General features: G+C 42.9%; 1 protein-coding gene across 12 annotated transcripts in view; it reads right to left on the bottom strand.

Moving 5' to 3' along the window:
* Window positions 1-1,310: 1,310 nt before the first annotated feature.
* Window positions 1,311-19,177, bottom strand: part of LOC139051497 (vinexin-like) — a 647,850-nt gene continuing 629,983 nt past the window's right edge. For 10 of the 12 annotated variants that reach the window (XM_070528475.1, XM_070528476.1, XM_070528474.1 and 7 more), the window contains one exon: window positions 1,311-9,958. The gene's annotated coding sequence lies outside the window, so the exon portion shown is untranslated. Of the gene's footprint in view, window positions 9,959-11,213; window positions 11,355-19,177 lie in introns of those variants that run through there. The other 2 variants (XM_070528470.1, XM_070528471.1) reach the window with 2 other exon arrangements.

Raw genomic sequence — 19,177 nt, 5'->3', positions numbered from 1 at the left:
GAGCTTGGTGGCGCAAGCCACCGCCCCGTTCCAAAGGGGACGCTCATAACATCCATCCATCCATCCATGGGTACTGCATGCCAACGAAGAAGAAGACACATATGTACTAGCTGTGTGTGGTAAATATGTAGAAACAATGGAACACCTCATACTAAAATGTGATGGTATCAATCCCGATGTCGTTGCGGCCACAGTCACCCTTCCCGAGGCCCTAGGGTTCAGAGATAATGATAGTCATGTAAATAAATGTGCGGTGGAAATTAGCAAAAGGCAATTGGAGGATTGGTGGCTCAAAAGCAGAGAGGTGACATAAGGTTAAAAGGGTAGGAAGTCGTATTTAAAGAAAATCAAGAAATTCAATAACACACAACGCAGATAAAAATAAAAGGCAAAATAAAAATCTGAGCATGGTGGCAACTGCCATCGCCCCGTTTCAAAGGGGACGCTCCTACCTTCCATCCATCCATCCATGGTCTTTAATAACTTTTAATGAAGAGACGTGCGATTACATACCGTCAATTCAACAGCAAGTTACACCCATAGGCAAGAAGTGTCAATATGTTGCTGTACACATAAACGAAGCAAGGACCTACCCAAGCATCCACCAAGATCATCTAAGAATGAAGGGGAAGCGGAATGCAGTAATAATGTAACAGAATAAATATGAGGTGGTGCAAGCAACCTGTAAAAAAGTAACGGTGCCAGTTCTATCGTTCACAAATGCTATTCTACTCTTAAAACCAGACATCTTGTTGAGGTTGGAAGTTAGCCAAAGGTTGGCAAGCCAGTTGGTTCTGTGGGTCCACTTTAAAACCACAAATTCAGGAATAGTACGTAGGTTGGGCCTCTCTTGAAGTCAAAGTGCACAGCAAGATTGGTGGGCTTTGCAAGAGTATTGATATGGTTATGCTCTGCCAGTTTTAATATCTGCCAGGGCTGCAGCAGTGCTAGTGTATTATGGAAAGTGTAGATAAGAGTCTGCGACTGGGAATCTTGCTAGAAGTTTGTTGTGGTCTGTCTCTCTGCCCAGCTGTGCTCGTTTTCACAAAGCTGTAAGACTCGTAGAAGGCGTGGTATACCTCTTCAATACTACAGTGCAAGGCAAGCATTGTGGGAAAGAGCTAAATGAGTGTTTCTCTGTAGAAATCTTCCAACGAGCAATTATGGACAGGCCACATGAGTGACCAGGAATGTTGCTCCCCCCTGCAGTTTCTGCACTGCAGAGTACTAAAAGCTTTCGGTGTGACCAACAATGTTAACTTGTAAGCCAGCAAGTAGCGAGTGCTTTTGCGAAAACCAAGAGCCACATGCAAACGCAGACAAAATGACCTTTATTCAAGCAAAAAAAAAAATAATAATAAGAATACAATACAATAGCCACAGAAAGAGTGCATCGTACCAGCCATGGCTACACACATTCAACAGAGCAGATAAACAATCTCGCAGACAATGTACTGCATAGCACAGACCACTCAATAATGATTAAGAGGGGTCGTGGTAACTCCATGACTAGACGGCGTCGAATACATTGCAGCTCACTGGGCACTATGACGTGCACCTAACAGGGGCAGCACTATGCCATATCTTTTTCCTAGCACATTAATTTGACGCACAACAGCACAGTAACACTGACATAAGAAAAGGCATTAGCGGCTGCATTTATGAGAGCTTCAAGAACAAGATCACCTGTACACCTCACCTCCTTGCCCTTGTACAGACAACATTTTGCCTAAATGTGACTGCAGGTGTACATTACTTTACCTGATAAACTGCCTGGCTCACCTGAACTCAAACTTCACACAGAAGAAGCATCTCATGGTGGTTGCATTTTAATATCATGTCTTGGTGCATTACTTGATGGTTTCGTTCATTCAGAATAAAGTATGTGCTTGCCTGTGACGATGCTGGCAAATAGTGTAGAATTTGCAGGAACACAATGGTTGTGCCAACTGTCATTGTTAGAGCAACAGCATAGGTTACAGGCAAAGCACTGTGTGCACTTTTTTTCACCACCACAGTGACAGATGCCACAGTAATGTTCCAGCAAATCCTCCACTGTGTTTGGAAAGTCCACACGCAAGCCTATCCGACATGCAAGCCTGACCATGTTCTTATTTGAAGCTCTTCTCTCCAAATACTGTAGGCACTCCATTTTCAATTTTTTTCAGTAGCAAAATTCACAGACACACCACGAGTAGGTAATACACGCAACTTTTCGGAAAAGCAAAGCCAAGTGATACAGTGTGACTGGTCGACAGCTGATGTTGCTCCAGGTAGTGCCATTAAATCACATGAGGAAGGTTTGAACAAACTACTCTAAAAGCATTTTTTTTTCAGCGCCAAGTTTTGTAAAGGCACGTTAAAATAGGCCAAACAGCCTATAACCAGCAGCCTCCAGTACTTTGCACAAGGAAAAAGAGTTCTATGAAGCACCACTGCCAACAATCTCTTTTTATCTGACTGCAATTACATTTTTTGTGATGAGCTGAAACAGACCAGAAATGTAGCCCTTACACACTGCCCATTGCTGGCTCAGCATGCACAGACAAGTTAACACCAACTGTGGATGCAGTGCTCTTGTGCTGCATGTCGTACCAAGACCTGGGGATTTTGAGAGCTATAATTCTCAACTATCGACTATGTGTGCAGTCAATGATTACATGTTTTGTACATATGCATGGATTGGTGAGCCAACTCAAACAAAAAGGTCACAGACATGCAGGCCTTGTAGTTCCTTCAGTTGGTTCCACCAAGAAATAAACACACCTGAGAATCAGGTGAACGAGTCTTACTTTATGTTGCCAAGCAAAGTGGCTGCAAAGATGCCAAATCAGCTCCAATATACATTTAAAATTTGCAATTAAGCACGAAGCCTAAAAAAGGCTGATTTTTATTCTTAAAAATTAGATCCGGAATTTTGCATGTTTGTGGAGGCCAGTAACTATGCTGTCACTAACAAAATAAGCAGCTCTATTTCAGGATGACTGTTGCACTAAGACAAAAGACACATGCTGGCACTTCGTGTGTGCAATGTACAAAAGAGGGATAATCCAAGGTGTCGAGCAATTATATTAAATGAGTGCTGCATAGAAGTCTCAGCGCCTTAAAATGGCTAACAGTGAATAAGAGTGAAGCCATCTCAATAGGACGGATAGGAAAGATTACAAAAAGCACAAGCGGCATCAACCTTGGTAGTTCCTACGAAAGAACAAAAGTTCACCACATTTAGTAGAACAAAACAAGAGTTCTAAACAAAACATCTGGTGCACAAAGCAAGAGAGGATATCAGGTCATCATAATGTGTTGCAAACCACATGGCATGAACTACGAAAAAGTGGACATTGTCACACAACCAATTCTCACCTTTACATCACTTAAAATCGAACCTCATTATAACAAAGTCGCATCTGACACAGAAACACCTTCGTTATATCCTATATTTGTAAGAAGTGTACACACTGGTATAGGTGAAAATAATTATGATTGGGTCTATGCAATGGAAGTGCAAATGTGACGCCTCTGATGAGTCAGCGACGGGTCTCCTACCAATCTTTATGGCATGTCACCAGCTTGCCGTGTCAATATGTAGCATGTGAACAATGCAAAATTATAAATGCACTTCGCATTATCATTAATATACATAAACATGTGATTCGTGTGGTCACTCAGGAACGGAACATTAGCCTCCACACTTCAAGAAGCCAAGCCACACTGCTGGGCAAACACACATGCACATTTAGAAAGTGCTGTTTGCTCTAGCTGACATTTTTTCACCCCAATCCACATTCTAAGCTGTGAGAAAACAAATACTTGCTCTGCTGTACCCAATATTACCTCTGATTTTGGCATTTTGCTATATCAGTAGAATACTTATTGAAATAAAGCATGGCCAACAAAATTATAGATTTACTTCTTTATGTCAAATTATCAGCCATTCCTGCGTTACTTATTTTGAGATTCAACTTTTTACATTTGTGCTATGCCATTAATCACCCATGTATCTAAAAAAAAAAATTTTTGTTTGCACCGTGCACTACCAAGTTGGCACAAATCACGCCTTTGTTATGTCTTTAAAATGATTGTGCTCTGGAAAGAAAGTGTTTCCTCGTCTTTACAACCTTGTCACTGCCAAGGTCCACATTAGTGCAGATCAATTATGAAACCATACTCTTATTTATTTATATATTTATTCAGTTACCTCACAGGCTCCCGAAGGATGACTGTGTGAGGGGAGGATACAGGGAATTAGAAAAAAAGAAAGGAGTAAAAAGAAATTATACATTGTTATTATACAAATGGACCAGTACCGTTCATGGGCATTAAAGATTATTACTCCTGAGCCAGCACACTATATGTGATGTGTGTGTGCTCCATTAGGTACTAAAGGATCGAATTTTGGCAAGTCACTTAAAAGTATGAAACCTTAAAGTTGATGTCCAGAAATGTAGACAATGGCAGTGAGGAGGTTTTAAACAAATGTATGATTATGTATGATTACAGAGACAGTGCAAAAAGATGTATTATTATGACAAACATTTACAGTTGTCTGTTGCAATATAACGAAAGTTCAGTGTTAGCTACAATTGTGCAGAGTACAGTGAATTCCTTTTTTTTCCTGAGACAAAACAAAGCTAATGACAAAACAAGATCAGCGATGCCTGTTACACATTTGGCATGGTACTTAAGACTTATCAGAAAGTGTAATATGATCACTGTAATATATAAAGTTCATGACAAGTGATGTGAATAATGTGGGATGTTAGGCATGTAAGTGCAACGGTAATGATTAATAGCACTCAAGCACACAATCATATGTGTCCAATGCAGTTAGAAATTGGGTGTACTTGGAGCTGTTCCTAGTTAAACCAGCTCAGTAGCTCACCATATGGGCTGCATCGTAGTGTGAATATTTAAAACACAAGGACATTACTTGCACAGATGAAGCACTTTGTGACGCAGATCCCCCTGAACCCCTTCTTATTGTACACAGAGAAATGTCTGGTTCTAATGCACACCAAATTTTTGTAAAAATAAATTATAAATAAAAGTTCCTACAGCACTTGCACTTCAGCCACCAATATCTGCGGGCCAAATTGACAAGCCTGAGAACACTTTCTTTTTTCACAACAGCAAATGTTTCAAACAGCTGCTACCTAACAGGCCACAATCTTCTAGTATTCTTTCTGTGCTTTTCAAAATATGCAAGTGAAGCGAAAATGCACATATTACATAATGGCTTCATGCAATATTAACATAAAATAGGCTATCTGCACTTTCCAGATATTCAAGTTTGTCTGCTTTACATTTGGCCTAGCCAACAACTTCTCATTGTTGTGCTCTGTATCTACATCTTCCCGCAATGCATGAATAACTGCAGGGGAAATCAAACAATGGTTGTGCGAAGTTGCAAAAGTCTCTTATTATTTGTACTTTTGAATGCCACCAATAGCTGGCAATCAAGTGTGCAAAATAATACTTGTGACAGTAGGAATAGACATAAATACTCTCTTCTATCTGCCTGTGTTTTTCATTAAGGAACTACTACTGTGCATAGTGCATCAGAGCCACCAAGGTTTATACAAGCACTAGGGCAGTCAGCTTAGGCTCAGCATAAAATTGTTTACATGCAACTATAGAACTCTACCGAAAAGCTTTGACTTCTATCTTATATTATATTGTACTCTTCCAGATAGTTTCTACTTTGCAAGTTTTACCAGGAAAGATATCAGTGGCCTTTCGGCTACATCGACTGCTCAATGACTAGCTTAATGAACAATGTTTGTTTCCCTAAGAAGCATGCCTCTCTTGTCCTCTCAGCACTGCTGCATAAACATCGAAATATGGAGGCAGTGACCAAACACTTATACACACAGAAAAATAGCCAGTCTCCATCCACATTATCCAAACAGAAACGATTCTATACAAACATACATTTGGTCTGCCAGCAGATAGTTTAGATAAGGTTTGGATGTCATTTTCCAGGAACACAAGGCACTCTAGAGGCTCATTATCTTTTGCACCTTTTTCTGGTGAGTCTGGACATAAACCACCAGAAATGAAAAATAACATGTTGCACAAGGTGACAAGTATTCTATGTTGATTTGTGTATCTGTGAGGAGTACAATATATAACAGGTTAAGCAGCTCCATAACAATACAAAGATTCCCTTCATTTGATTCAATTCCACTGTTATCGGCCTTCATGCCAGTTCTGGCAATGATGCCAGCGATGCAGTGCCCAAGACAATCACAATGAACAGAATTATGATCATATGATCAGAAATAGAATTCGATCAATTTTGGCCCACGTGCACATGAATATTAGCAGGTTTACACAATGCTAGCAAGAAAAGAATTTTCCTAATGCAGCAATTAAGTCAACACAGAAAAAAAAATAAAGGACTCATAGGTGCCTTGAAAAGTGTTATGTACCAGTGTGCACACACATGATAAACAGAATGCACAAGATAGCCTGTGAGCACATTAATCTTCATACATTCATGCAAAACTCATTACGAAATCTGCAGAGAGGACGCCATCGTACAAAGCTGAATGTGGCTAATCTACATTCACAGCCTGGAAGGCATACGAAAACACAATCTTTTGCTTGATCTTGATACTTGACAAGAACCACCAACAAGAATCACAAGATGGCTTGGCATCTTGTAAAAAACAGAATCTTTGGCTTAGGCAAAATACTGGGGAAGTACACTCTGTTAAAACTTACTCGTACAAATTCGATGCAGTCTTTCCATATGGTGCCTTACAAAAACACTACGAGAGAGACAGGGGGCAGCCAAGAGCAAACTTTCTCACTTAGAGGGCTTGGCACTTGAGCTTCTGAAGTTTAAGAATGTGTCAAAAAAGCTGCCTGAACATTCTGCAACCTACACATACTACTAAATTTTTTCAAAAGCTTTAAAAACCACTATCGTAATGCATCACAACATTCTTTGAAGAAAGGATAAAAGCCCACTAATTTTAACAGAAGATGCTGTTACTCACAAACTACAAGTTCTACCTATATTGAACACTGAGGAGCAGCTACGTTTTAGGCTCAAAAGGATGTGACGCTGTGGTACATTTGTGGAGAGGTTAAAGAAAGAAATAATAATAAAAAAAACATTGCTTTTTTTTTGTCCAGATGGGAACATGTTCTTATTTGAACAATAAAAGAATTAATCCTAAAGGTAAAAAGCACTTCATTTAAACTAAGCACACAAGAAAACAAATGTGCTCAACAGACATCACATGCAAGTGCTGCGAAAGTGGCAACAAAACACCACAGCCACTGTAAGGCTGAACTGAATAAAGGCTAGCAATGCTCTTTTCATGCAGTTAACCAAGTGGCTACTGAACTTTTCATACGAAATCTTGCACCATAGTTTTTTGGAAACACAATCCTGTGCTGTTCCCTAGCAGCATCACTTCTGCACTAACTAAAGATGTCGGCACATTTAGTGATGGCCAAATTTTGTAAGGAATGCAAGCATTTCTTCAGCCTGTGTTCTGCCATGTGTAATGCCTACGAAAATAATACCTGGCATTTTCTACCATTATCAATTCTCCACTGTGCTCCAAGCAAGCCTGGCAATGATGTAGTGAAACTGAACGAAGTCATGACATAAGCAATGACAGTTTTAAAAAACCTGATCACAACACTGAATTTCAAAATAACTTTGTAACCATGCCTCACCTACATCACATATGCCATTAAGATGCCATTGCGGAATCTTTCACTACAAGTGCTTAACTAAAGATACTTTTTTTTATGAGAAATGCATTTATAAAAGTTAACGTGTGCAAAAGACCAAGAGTAAAAGTGTCTGTAAGTTTGTGACCTGTAAATGACAAATTTCAAGCAGGACTGTAAAATGGTGATGTCTGGGGCTTTGTTTACAGAGAAATGAAATAACAAAATAAATAAAAAAAATAACCGAAGCCACTGCAGCCATGGGACTCCACAGGGACTATTCTGAACAGACAACCCAGTGCCTGCTATAATTTGAAAAATGGCCAACAAGGCTTGGCTGCAGGCTAGTCGGTGACCTACGAGTACAGTTGAAACACGAAATGGCACAGGAGACAGGGAACAAGACATAGATAACAAGACACAGAAAATTGCTTGTCTATGTCCGGTTCCCTGTCCCTTGTGCCATTGCATGCTTCAATTCCACTCGTGGCCAACAAGCCATAAATACAGTAGGACCTCATTGATATGTTTCCGTTAGGTATGTTTTCCCGGTGCCAACATTTGCAATCGAGAACACAAAAAATGACCCAATAGAGTTATGCTTATTCTTTACCGGTTCATATGTTCCTAGAAAACATGATTTTTCGGCACCGATATTCAGCACATTGCCAAACTGCGATGGTATGATATGTTTTGTGGCCGCTAGATCCCATGTAGATAAGAAAATGCGCGGTTGAGAACAGTATATAAGCTGCCTGCCGCAGCAGCTTCACCGAAATACTCGCCTGCCCATCTTGTGAAAACACCGGCGCGCACTCAGTTTCTCATTTAGGTACCAGGAAACCTCCGCCCAGATCGTCGCACGCCGCATTCACAGCTGTCACAGCCAAACCTATTGCGATCAGCATCTTCACCTATCTGTTTTACAGCGCATGGTAAATTGGTAGCGTATTGGTAGCGTGCTGCACGCTTTTAGTAGGCAATAATGCAAACGCGCCACCGTTCCCTGCTGCAAGCGGCGTCACGTGGGCATAACATTTTGCTTCTGTGGCATCCACCGTTGACCACCAGCTCAATTTCGTTTTGGTTAACTCTTGCCCTCTTAAAACAACACGCAATAGGAAAACAACAAAAAGTGTCTTGGGCCGCCGGAGCAGCACTAGCTCGACGCGAGTCAACGTCGCGTGCCAGAGCTATCTGCGCGATGCTTCGCATTATGTAGATGTCAACAATAGCTTAGTCTGTCGAATTTTTTTAGTTACTTTAATCCTACATTTTCCCAGTTAGTACGTTTTTCTCGCAGTTTTTTTCTAAGACGTATGAACAAGGTTCTACTGTATTCACTTTGAGAATGCTGCTTCTTGCACTCAACTGACGAATTGTGAAATAAAGTATGTTTACTTATGATTTAAAACATGTATGCAGGGAAGAAATGCCTTGCAATTGCTCCAACGAGACAGAAGGAAGAAGAATGGAGGATGCATAGGCAAATGCCATAAGTGTGCAATGTTTCGCACAACTCTGTGCTGTGGCTTAGGCTTACGGTTGGCAATGTTGCAAAATGCTGCTCCTGGTCGACACTAGTTAAGTCTTTGCTCTGTCAAGAGATGAGATGGAACCCGTACGTTTATAGGTGGGAGCTGAATAAAGAATGAGTGGCCTTCTGTGCGACAAGGACAAAATCACCTCAGCAATAACAGTCACATGCTGCCCCCTTACTTTGAAGCTGTCCAAAAGAGATAAGTGTTCAAAAGCAACAATTAAAACAAAACTTCAACATCAACAAGATCTAAATGTTCTAAAAAACAGACAGCATTTGAAATTATTATACAGAAAAAAAGAAGAGAAAACCATACCTAAACTATTCAAGTACAGCCTATTAGTTTCTTTTGCAGTTGTACTATGCCCTACTAGTTTCTCACCTAGTCTATGAGTGCACTCACAATTATTCTTCCAACTCTTCAGCTAAAGTGACCAGAGTCAGTTAAAGAATTAGTTACAAGAGGCATGCAATAAACGGTAACAAAGACACCATCTTGAAGACATCTGGCACCATGTGGATGGGAATTAAGACACCCCTTGTGGGCCAAGGCAAGTATGCTCATTGTCTCAAGGCAAAGAATGACACATAACAACGAAAGAACAAAGGTAGCCATGAACATCAGCTGCAGTAAGATTCACAGCACAGTGCTTGAGAGGTGCAATGGTTGTTGACCAGCAGGGACATTGCCTTCTGCTCCTAGACTCTCCATGTTGTGGCAAGCTGCTAAAGAAAGGAGAGGAGGGTAAAAAAATGCCCATCTGCATGAGTTTGGGAGCAGAAGCAGCATAACAGTTTTCAAGCACATGAAATGCAATCATGCTGAGGCTCTTGCTGTGCTTTTGTGGAATGCCTCACTTTCCTGCACAGAAAAAGGACTGAGGAGAGAAGCATCCCGACAACTACAAGAGGCATGCAAATTGTTACCATATTTACTTGTGTAAGGCCTGCACTTTATTTTCTGAGTTCTTACTGGGCAGGCTTACGACTACTCACTGAAGCCTCAAACTGCGCTCAAATGGCTATTCAAATAAATGCAAATACTGGTGGTTGAATGTGAATGTATTTACAGTGGCTGACTGACTTTTTGGACATGGAGAAGTGCCAGATTGCAGGGCCATAGCCGGGGGAGGGGGGGGGGGAGGGTTATGGGGCTTCAGCCCTCCCGAAATTTTTCGTGTTGTCCATGCTGCGCCGACCAAAGCAACCCCCAGCGCCGGAAATCATTCTGGATTTCGTCTAATATTTCTCTTTCATGCTCGAGAAAACATTTCACCGCGAACATTGCGAACATTGGGCTAGATTTCGCGGCAACACCCATGCACCGGGAGTCACATAACGCAAGCAGCCCCATCAGAGCACAAAATGTCAAGGGCGTTTTGGCGAACGGGGTCGCCGTGGCATCTCGCGGAGTCCACGGAACCTACGGAGCACATGGATGTCAATTTAGAAACTTTATGGGTATAAATTTCCCATAAACTTATGATGTGAAAGGTGCATTGGCATGTCCAAATTTGTGCTTTAGATATTGAATTGCGGAACTTGGGGGGGGGGGGGGGGGGTGTTTAATGTTGTTATAAAGATTTGACACCAAAGGTGCATTGACTTTTCTAAAGTCGTACGTCGGAACATAAAACGAGACAAGCCAAATCAACACACTATCTATCAGACAAGTTGCCAAAGCACGCAGCGAGGTCAGATGAGACGAAGCGTTGCGGTGGTTCATTTGTGCCGTCATGTCACACAAAAAAATATCAGAGAGAGAATGAGTAAATTAAACCTTTATTTGAAGTAGTGATTTGTCAGTCGAGGTGGGAGGGTCCCTTATTCCAGGAACCCTCTGGCTTGTCAGAGAGAGATTTTTTTTTTTTTTTTACCGACGCCGAAACATTTATGTCAAGACACTAAAGCCAACAAAGGTGACTATGTTCTTATTTATTTTTTCTACTTTGACTTTTATTCGCGAGGGCAAATTGAGCCTCTTCAATTTTTTTGTTCTCGCTACCCTACCCGTGGGCTGCTAGAGCCAGCCAGAGTGCATGCGTTTTTCTCGTGTTGCCCAGGCCACCGCGCGGCGCACTTTGGTGGGCATTTGGTTTTCTCTGGATGAGTGGATTTTCGCCTGGCAGAGAGAGAGAGAGAGTAAAACTTTATTAATGTAAAGCTTTGGATGCTTTCTGGCGAGCAGACGAGAAAAAGACACAATGGTCGCTCGCTGCCATCGCTGTGGGGACTCAATGGATTGCACTATGTTCGCTGGAGCGCAACCTCTCCGGAAAGTCTTGTATCACCGGTGCAGGATACCGAGCAGTATGCATACGGTTTTCAGTGGACCAAGTGTCTCATATTTTCTTCGATATGTCCATAGAGTTATCATGTACCAGATGCACCCCACCAAATTCTCATACCTTTGCCGATATTGTGATGTACCAGACAAGCTCCAACACATGGTGTTGGTGTGCCCACACTACGAGAAAAACAGTCAAGATGATGCCTCAGAACCGCTACAAGCAATCGAATAAACGTGGGAGGCAATGTTAAAGGCACAGAGCCTGGAAGATTAGCAAAGTCTGCTGGACCGGGCCCGGGCTGCGGCATTAGCCAACGGCTCTCTGGTAAGAGAGTAGGGCGAAGAAAGAACACTTTCTCGCTGTTTCTCACAATAAACGTTCATTCCTTCTTCGGTAGCCACATTAGGTGCCCAAAGTAGGCATTCAATTGTGGCCAAGATACTTTCCTTTGTGTTTTTTTTATTTTTGTGCCCCCGCCCCACTAAAGGAAAAAAAAAAGGACATTGTTGCGGCGGAGCGAGTTGTCGCATGCAGAAAGTTCGATTTTGCTACTTCTTTTGTGGAAAGTAATGGGCCACGGGATGCTTCAGTTGCCAGACACTCGTATAATATTATTGCGATAGCAATTATATGGACCCTCCAGGCGAATTCCTGTCGTTGCCCTCGTGTTCTGTATAAAGTCCAAGGGCGATAACATCGTGACCGCGCACCGCATGCCGTATGTGTGAGTGAAAGCGTGGGGGGGAGGTCATGGTTGTGTCGACGATAGTGTGTGCTCAGTCTTGTCAGCGCAAAGGAGAAAAGAGTGGAGGAAGCATGCTGCCTTCCATCACACGCGATACATCGGGGGAAGTGGATGGAATGGGGGCGGGATCTAGGAATGTGTGAATCTGTGATTGCGCAACATGTTTATTTGCCTTGTTTGACACATTATATACAGTGACTTTTTCTTAGATACGTAGATTTATTGGAGACTAATATGTATATTTAAACATCTTGTGGCGAGGTTTTGTGTATACATTTAGTGAACTTTGTTTCCAGTGACATATTTTTGCCCTTTATAAAGCTGTATCTTCGCATTTGTATATTTCATTGTATCTTCGCATTTCTAATGTACGAGGGCGAGCCGAATGCAAGTGAGCCTATTCACCCCGCGCAATAATGGTTCGGTTCATTATCGGCGAGGCATGTGCGTAGCCAACAGGCATCTCTCATTTACAAAAGTAACACCAGAGTCCTTCCATGTTTTTCTGGTCACGAAACTCCGCCGTCACGCTATGGGAGAGGTTCATATACTGCCCAAAGGTGCCGCGACGCGGCGCCACTGTGCCACAGAGGGCATCGTTCGCGTACCGAAACGCGAGCGCAGTGCGAGGCAAGCTGAGTGATCGGGTGCGTTCTGTGCATGTGCCGCGCTATTTTACGAGTGCTGGGCTGTTTAGTTGAATTGGCGGGGTGGGACAACGATGCCGAACACATGTTGCAAGTAACAGCTGAAGAAGAAGAATGGTGGTATCTCTAACAAGCCATTTAAAAAAATTGCTGTATTTGTGATGTGGCTACTTGTGTTCATTGGAGAGTTGTTTTGCCATGTGTTATAAAATGCTTATGCTTTACACTTCCTTGTTTATAGAAACAATCGGTTATGCATTCTGTACTGATTGCCATTCCTCTGCTGGTGTTTGTTTCCTGCCCTCCAATGCATATCTCTCACGCTTGATGTTATTTCTTTATGCTCATTACATCAGTGTCATGCTTTTAACAAACTTCTTGCATTATGAATGGTGGACCATTCATAACCGGACGCCTCTGTGCTGTCTGTATTTCACTCCGCTTATTTTACATGATAAATAAATGATCGTGCTTGTATGTTGTTTTTGCACCAACACGTTTTATTTCTTTTTTTAATGGAATTATCTAGTTTTTTTTTTCATTTTTCGGCCATGATAAGAATATCAGGACCGGTGATTGCAGCATTTTAATATATTGTAAATAGTTGCTCATTAAGAAACAATATACCTAATCTCGTCGTTTCTGCGTCGAAACCACGAGCAGCGTGAATAAGTGCTGGGCTTACTGACGCTTCTAAACGACTGCTTGCTAAGGCAATTGCCTAATTACAATACAGTTAGTTTCAACTGTGCAGGTCATAGCACTTCACCTTCGCCTTAAGGAATAACTTCAATAACGTGCCGGCAACCGACGGTTTAATGCGTCATGACGCTGGCCAAGCGTCGACCCGGGGTTATACCCTACTCTGCACTAGCCCAGTTTGGCCCGTTTGTAGTGATGAGGCTTGTGCTTTTCGAGCGCACCCCGGGCCTGCTGGACGGCCCACAGTTGTGAGTCCTTGTCTGCAGACTGCAGTGTACCTTGAAGTTCGGGCGGGTAATGCGTTGCTAAAAGCCATACCAAAGACATTTAGTAGCGACGTTTGTCTTGCATTAATCCTACCTAAATCTCATTCAGAAATGGCATCGCTTTGCAGAGAAATCTTAAGCACACGGAGCAGCTCAATTTCCTTTTCATTGTGATTAAGTATTCTACGGCAGCAGCCCTTAACAATAACAATTTCATTCTTTTGATCTCCTTATAAGATACTGCCCACAGTCAGAGTCCTTCTCTGCTACAGTTTAACGGAAAGTGAATACCTGTGCTCGGCGAACAATCTGGCGCTATGTGCAACGGAGAGTTAATTGGCGTTTACGAGTAAGCGAGGGTGCACCAGCCCATATGTTTGCATCTGCTGATAAGTGGGACCACTGGCGCTTTGTTGCGAATGCGCGATGTTTAATTTCAGGCAAATATTAAAAAGCGGAGCCCACCGAAGTGTTGAGGCGAACGAAGGTGATGAAGAAATCTGGACCGAGACAGCGGATGCATTTCGACGGGGGCGAAATGCAAAACACCCGTTTATTTAAAGTTAGGAGCATATTAAAGGATCCTAGGGCATCAAAATTAATCCTGAGTGCCCCACTACGGCGTGCCTCATAATCGTATCGCGGTTTTGGCTCTTAAAATCCCAGATGTCTTTTTTTTTTTTGGTCTGAGACCGCCGCAAGCTCCATGTTATGAGCGACTTTTTTTCCGTCCCGGGCGCTCATATCACGGCAGAAGACGCGCTCAGGCAGTAATTTAAGCATATTCAATGTTAAAAATAGTTACGTGAAACTAAAGCGACGGTTGAGGAAGTTGGGAAAGCTAAAATACCGAGGCTGCCACACACACAACCACAGCAGTAGCGGCGTTCGCATGCCCTCTCATGCACGGTTGCGCCTCTAGCGGCAGGCGCTGGCACTATATGAAACTAAGGCGGCAGTTTCGTGACCAGAAAAAAAAATGGAAGGACTCTGGTAACACGCAGGTGTGAGAATAAATGTTATTTAATGCTCTCATAGACTGGGTTGAACATGATTGCGTGACGTAATGCACGCTCCAGAAGTTGAGCAGTGTGGTGCGGTGACGTTTTAGACAGCTGTAGGTGCTTCCTAAAAAGAAATTAGTCGCCGCATTGCTGCCGTGTACGTTGAACATTGCATTTCATTGGCCACTGTGAAGCGTTGGAGGAAACGGTTCAAAGAAGGACGAGAAAGTTGCAGAGACGATCGAAGGCCGAGCCAAAGCCACGTGCAATCACCCACAACAAAATTGCAAAGGCTGATTAGTCGATGAGACAAGAACAGAGGATAAGCATCGATGAACTGGCAGAGCGTGTGAACATCAGTCACGATTCGGTTCACGCCATAATTTATGAGCAACTCGGTTATCGGCTCTCGTGTGCACAATGGATGCCCAAAATTTTGAACCACCGCCAGAAGACGGAGAAGTTCGGCGCTGCCTTGACTCATCTGATCCAGTATGAGAATGAGAGGGATGATTTCTTGTCTGCAATTGTTATCGGATACGAACCATGGTGCTACTTCTGCGAGCCTGAAACACGACGGCAAAGCTTACAGTGGAAACATTCGAACTCACCCCCCCCCCCCCCTCTCCACCAATAAAGCAAAGGCCGTCATTTCTGCCCGAAAGGTGTTGTTGACTTTTTTTTCGATCGTCAGGGGCCATTGCTGATAGAATTTTCTAAATCTTGAGAAACTATCAATTGTTTCCGATATTGTGAAACGTCGGATCGAAACGTGGAAAACTGACGAACGGGGTCATCTTGTTCCACGACAATGCCCGTCCCCGTGTCGCTAATGTGGTTAATACAAAACTGGCAAAGTTTAAGTGAGAAACGCTGCAGCATCCACCACACACCTCAGACCTGTCACCTTGCGACTTCCGCATTATTGGGCATCTGAAGAAACAGCTCAAGGGAACTATATTTGTGTCGGACGATGACATGAAAGAGTAAGTTGCAGACTTTTTGAAGCAGCAACCCAAGGAGTTTTATGAGACTGGAATCACGGGACTTGTTGGTCAATGGGACAAATGTCCAAATGCTCATGGAGATTACTTTATTATTAATAAAGTACCCTGTTTGTCATATATTCGCATTGGCTCACTTTCATTTGACTAGCCCTCGTATATTATGCAGCACTCCTGCTTTGTACACGTGCTCTCTGTTGCAACTATAATTTCCGTGCAATTACTCACGATACACGACTGGCGACAGCTGCTCCTGCATAATATATTGCAACAAATCACAGCGTCATTGAGATTTTTCACTGGCCGTTGCATGTGTACAAGAATGTAAACAAGGCTGTTCAATGACAAAGTCTCATTAACATATTTGTCCTCAACTTGTTCATTTCATGGCCTTTACATTTTTGGTATCAGCGGCATGCACTGCTTAGCTGGCTTCAAACTGATATTGTTCGAAAGTTCATGTGATATTTTCTTTACTTATTAAATAGACAAAATCATGGAAGCATTGATATCAGTTATTTTGGGCACAATTTTTGGCACATACGGGTACATTCCTTTATGAAAAAAATACATATCTTACTTGTTTTGACAGTGCGTAGCGTTCAACAATTCGTTTGCAGCATCTTTGGCAATGGCAATGCAGTTATTATTTATGTCATTGATCCCTCGACAAGTTGTTTAAGAGGAAGCTTTAGCTCGGGCCCAACTCCGACGCGGCCTATTCAAATACATGTAAAACGCAGAAACGCTTTTTTGAGACAACCTCCGGATCGCTTTTAATAAAATGTTTTGCATTTGAGAGAGAAAGTTGAATTCTAGTGTCTGTTGAAAGCGGAAATTCGATTTAGGGCCTGAATTTTGTTTAACATATTGTGAAAAATTCAAAAGTTCGAAAATAATGGGAGCACAACATTTACAAACTAACAGCTCTGCATCAAGAATACATATCGCACTTCTGTAAAAGCCATCTACTATAACAGTCAATGCGGACAAATTTGGTGCGTCAATTTATATCTTACGTGAATTGGTTACATTGTGTGCAAGGGTCCTGCAAAAGCCATATTTCCATAATATTAAATTTTTTGAGATTCACGTGTAAAATATCATTTTTGTCCACTGTAAATGTACTATTAGAAGCAATTACACAATTGTGACATCATTTTTCATTGTTGAGTTACGGAATTTTAAACTTGATAGTTCCGTTTACTGAAAATGAGTGATTTTTGCCAATTTTTAATAAAGAATTGACAACCTAATTGAAAAATTCGAAAGAAAGAGTCACTAGAATTTAAGTTTTTTTTTTAATGCAACAAACTTAGTCAAATTTGGTGCAGTGGTTGCCGAGAAAAACGAATTCTCCTTCTAGATGTATTAATATAGGAGCACCCAAGCTAAATGCGACGCCCCCCTCCGAACAAAATTTCTGGCTACGCCACTGCCAGATTGTAGCATCTTGTGGGAATTCACCAGCACATGAGCATGCACATGATGCTTAGTGAACCTTCCTTTTTCAAACTTTTACACTCCTAAGTGGGGGTGCAGGCAATTACACGAGTGAATATAGTATTTTTGAGACCGAAACGAACAGAGCCGGAAGCAAATATAATCTATCAAATAGTTTTTGAATAATAAACAGCTGCTTTCAGGATATTCCCATCCTAGTATATTCACATTACCAAGCTTCTGTCATCATATTGCAAATCAGGAAGCATTTATTAAAAGTACAAATAAAGCGTAAAACAGTTTGCTCGTGTACTTTAGGGCTTTTTGGGTAGTGCACAGTACAGTGGTATAGACGGAAAAGTCTGGCTCCCTGAGCAAATTATAGTGTGTACCACTATGTAACATCTCATGTTTTATTTACGTTTACTATGGCCGCTGAGATTAAATTTATCTCATATTTCGCTCCCATTTTATGTTTTATCACTCTCAGTTGACGGTTCGTAAAAGTATTAGAAAACTTTAAAAAATACTTATAAACAGTGATTATTTGAGTCAAAGACTGAATCTAAATTGAAAATATTTGATTAATTGTTTCAACGTTTTGAATATTCGCACACACCTACCAATTTTGCTGCTTGTGGACATAGATTTGCTCTCACTAACTTGAGAACTAACTATGCACACTACTAGCATAACCCTGCAAGGTCAATGTAGTATAGTGTCGCCCCCTGCCAGATCTCTGTGTTATCATACATTTATGTTTCATAGTAGTTTAGCTAGATGGCGCACCCCCCTTCTGTCATGTGACGAGCTGGTACCAATCAGAAGGTGTCATCTGGCATGTGAAGTCCTTTTTAGTAATAAACGGCCGCGAGCCGGCCCAGTACCTTGGCCTCACCATAGACCACCGGCTGACGTGGATCCCGGCAACTAAAGCCCTCAGCGCCAAGGTGCGCCGTGTTCATGCAGCCGTGGGCCGACTCCTTCAACGAGGCCGAGGATGCTCCACGAAGTGGGCCCTGCGCCTGAACAAGGCTGCAGCAACATCGTCCTTGTTGTATGCCCTGCCGCTGGTTTCCCTGACGCATGTCAGGAAAGCACAACTAGAGGTTCTGCACAGGATGGCCATCAGAAATGTCCTGGGGCTTCCAAGGCACTCCAAGATCGCCGCAACACTGGCTGAGGCCAGCGAATGGCCACTGTCACTGCTCATGTTGCAACGGGGACTGGGGCATATTGACAGGCTACATCGCGCACCAGACGGCCAGGCTCTTCTAGACCGGCTCCGGAGCCTGCCGGCTTCACGTATGGGCAGCCTGTGTCGCCTCTATGAGGAGACAGTTCCTCAACTACCTGTGGCAGTGGCTCTTCCTCCTCCCCATCACGGACCTCCGGATGTGCACCTCTCCCTCAGGGGGTAAGCCAAGTGGAGAGCACCAATCGCAGCCCTGCAGCAGGCGGCAGCCTGCAAGCTCCAGGAGGAGTTGGAAGGACACCTGCTGGTGTTCACGGATGGTTCAGTCCTCCCCAGCGGGTCGGCTGCAGCGGCATGCACAGCTCCAACTCTCGCCTGTCACAGGCAGTGTAGGCTCCCGTTTGCAGCAAGCTCTACTGCAGCTGAGCTCGCGGGGCTGCACCTGGCTGCCGACCTCCTTGCTGAGCACCTTCCCCAGCAGCCGGTGGCAGTGGTGTGCGACTCCAAGCCAGCGCTCCAGGCCCTCGTCAACCCTCGGCGGGCAGGACTTACAGTGGTGCTGCTGCTTGCCAAGTTAACGGCTCTAGCCACCGCCGGACTCCCAATATCCTTCCACTGGCTGCCCTCACATGTCGGGGTAGCCGGTAA

The sequence above is a fragment of the Dermacentor albipictus genome, unplaced genomic scaffold, assembly GCF_038994185.2.
Source record: "Dermacentor albipictus isolate Rhodes 1998 colony unplaced genomic scaffold, USDA_Dalb.pri_finalv2 scaffold_12, whole genome shotgun sequence".
In the NCBI taxonomy this organism is placed as follows: Eukaryota; Metazoa; Arthropoda; class Arachnida; order Ixodida; family Ixodidae; genus Dermacentor; species Dermacentor albipictus.
The sequence above is the reverse complement of the archived record's forward strand: the minus strand, read 5'-3'. Positions and strand labels throughout refer to the sequence as shown.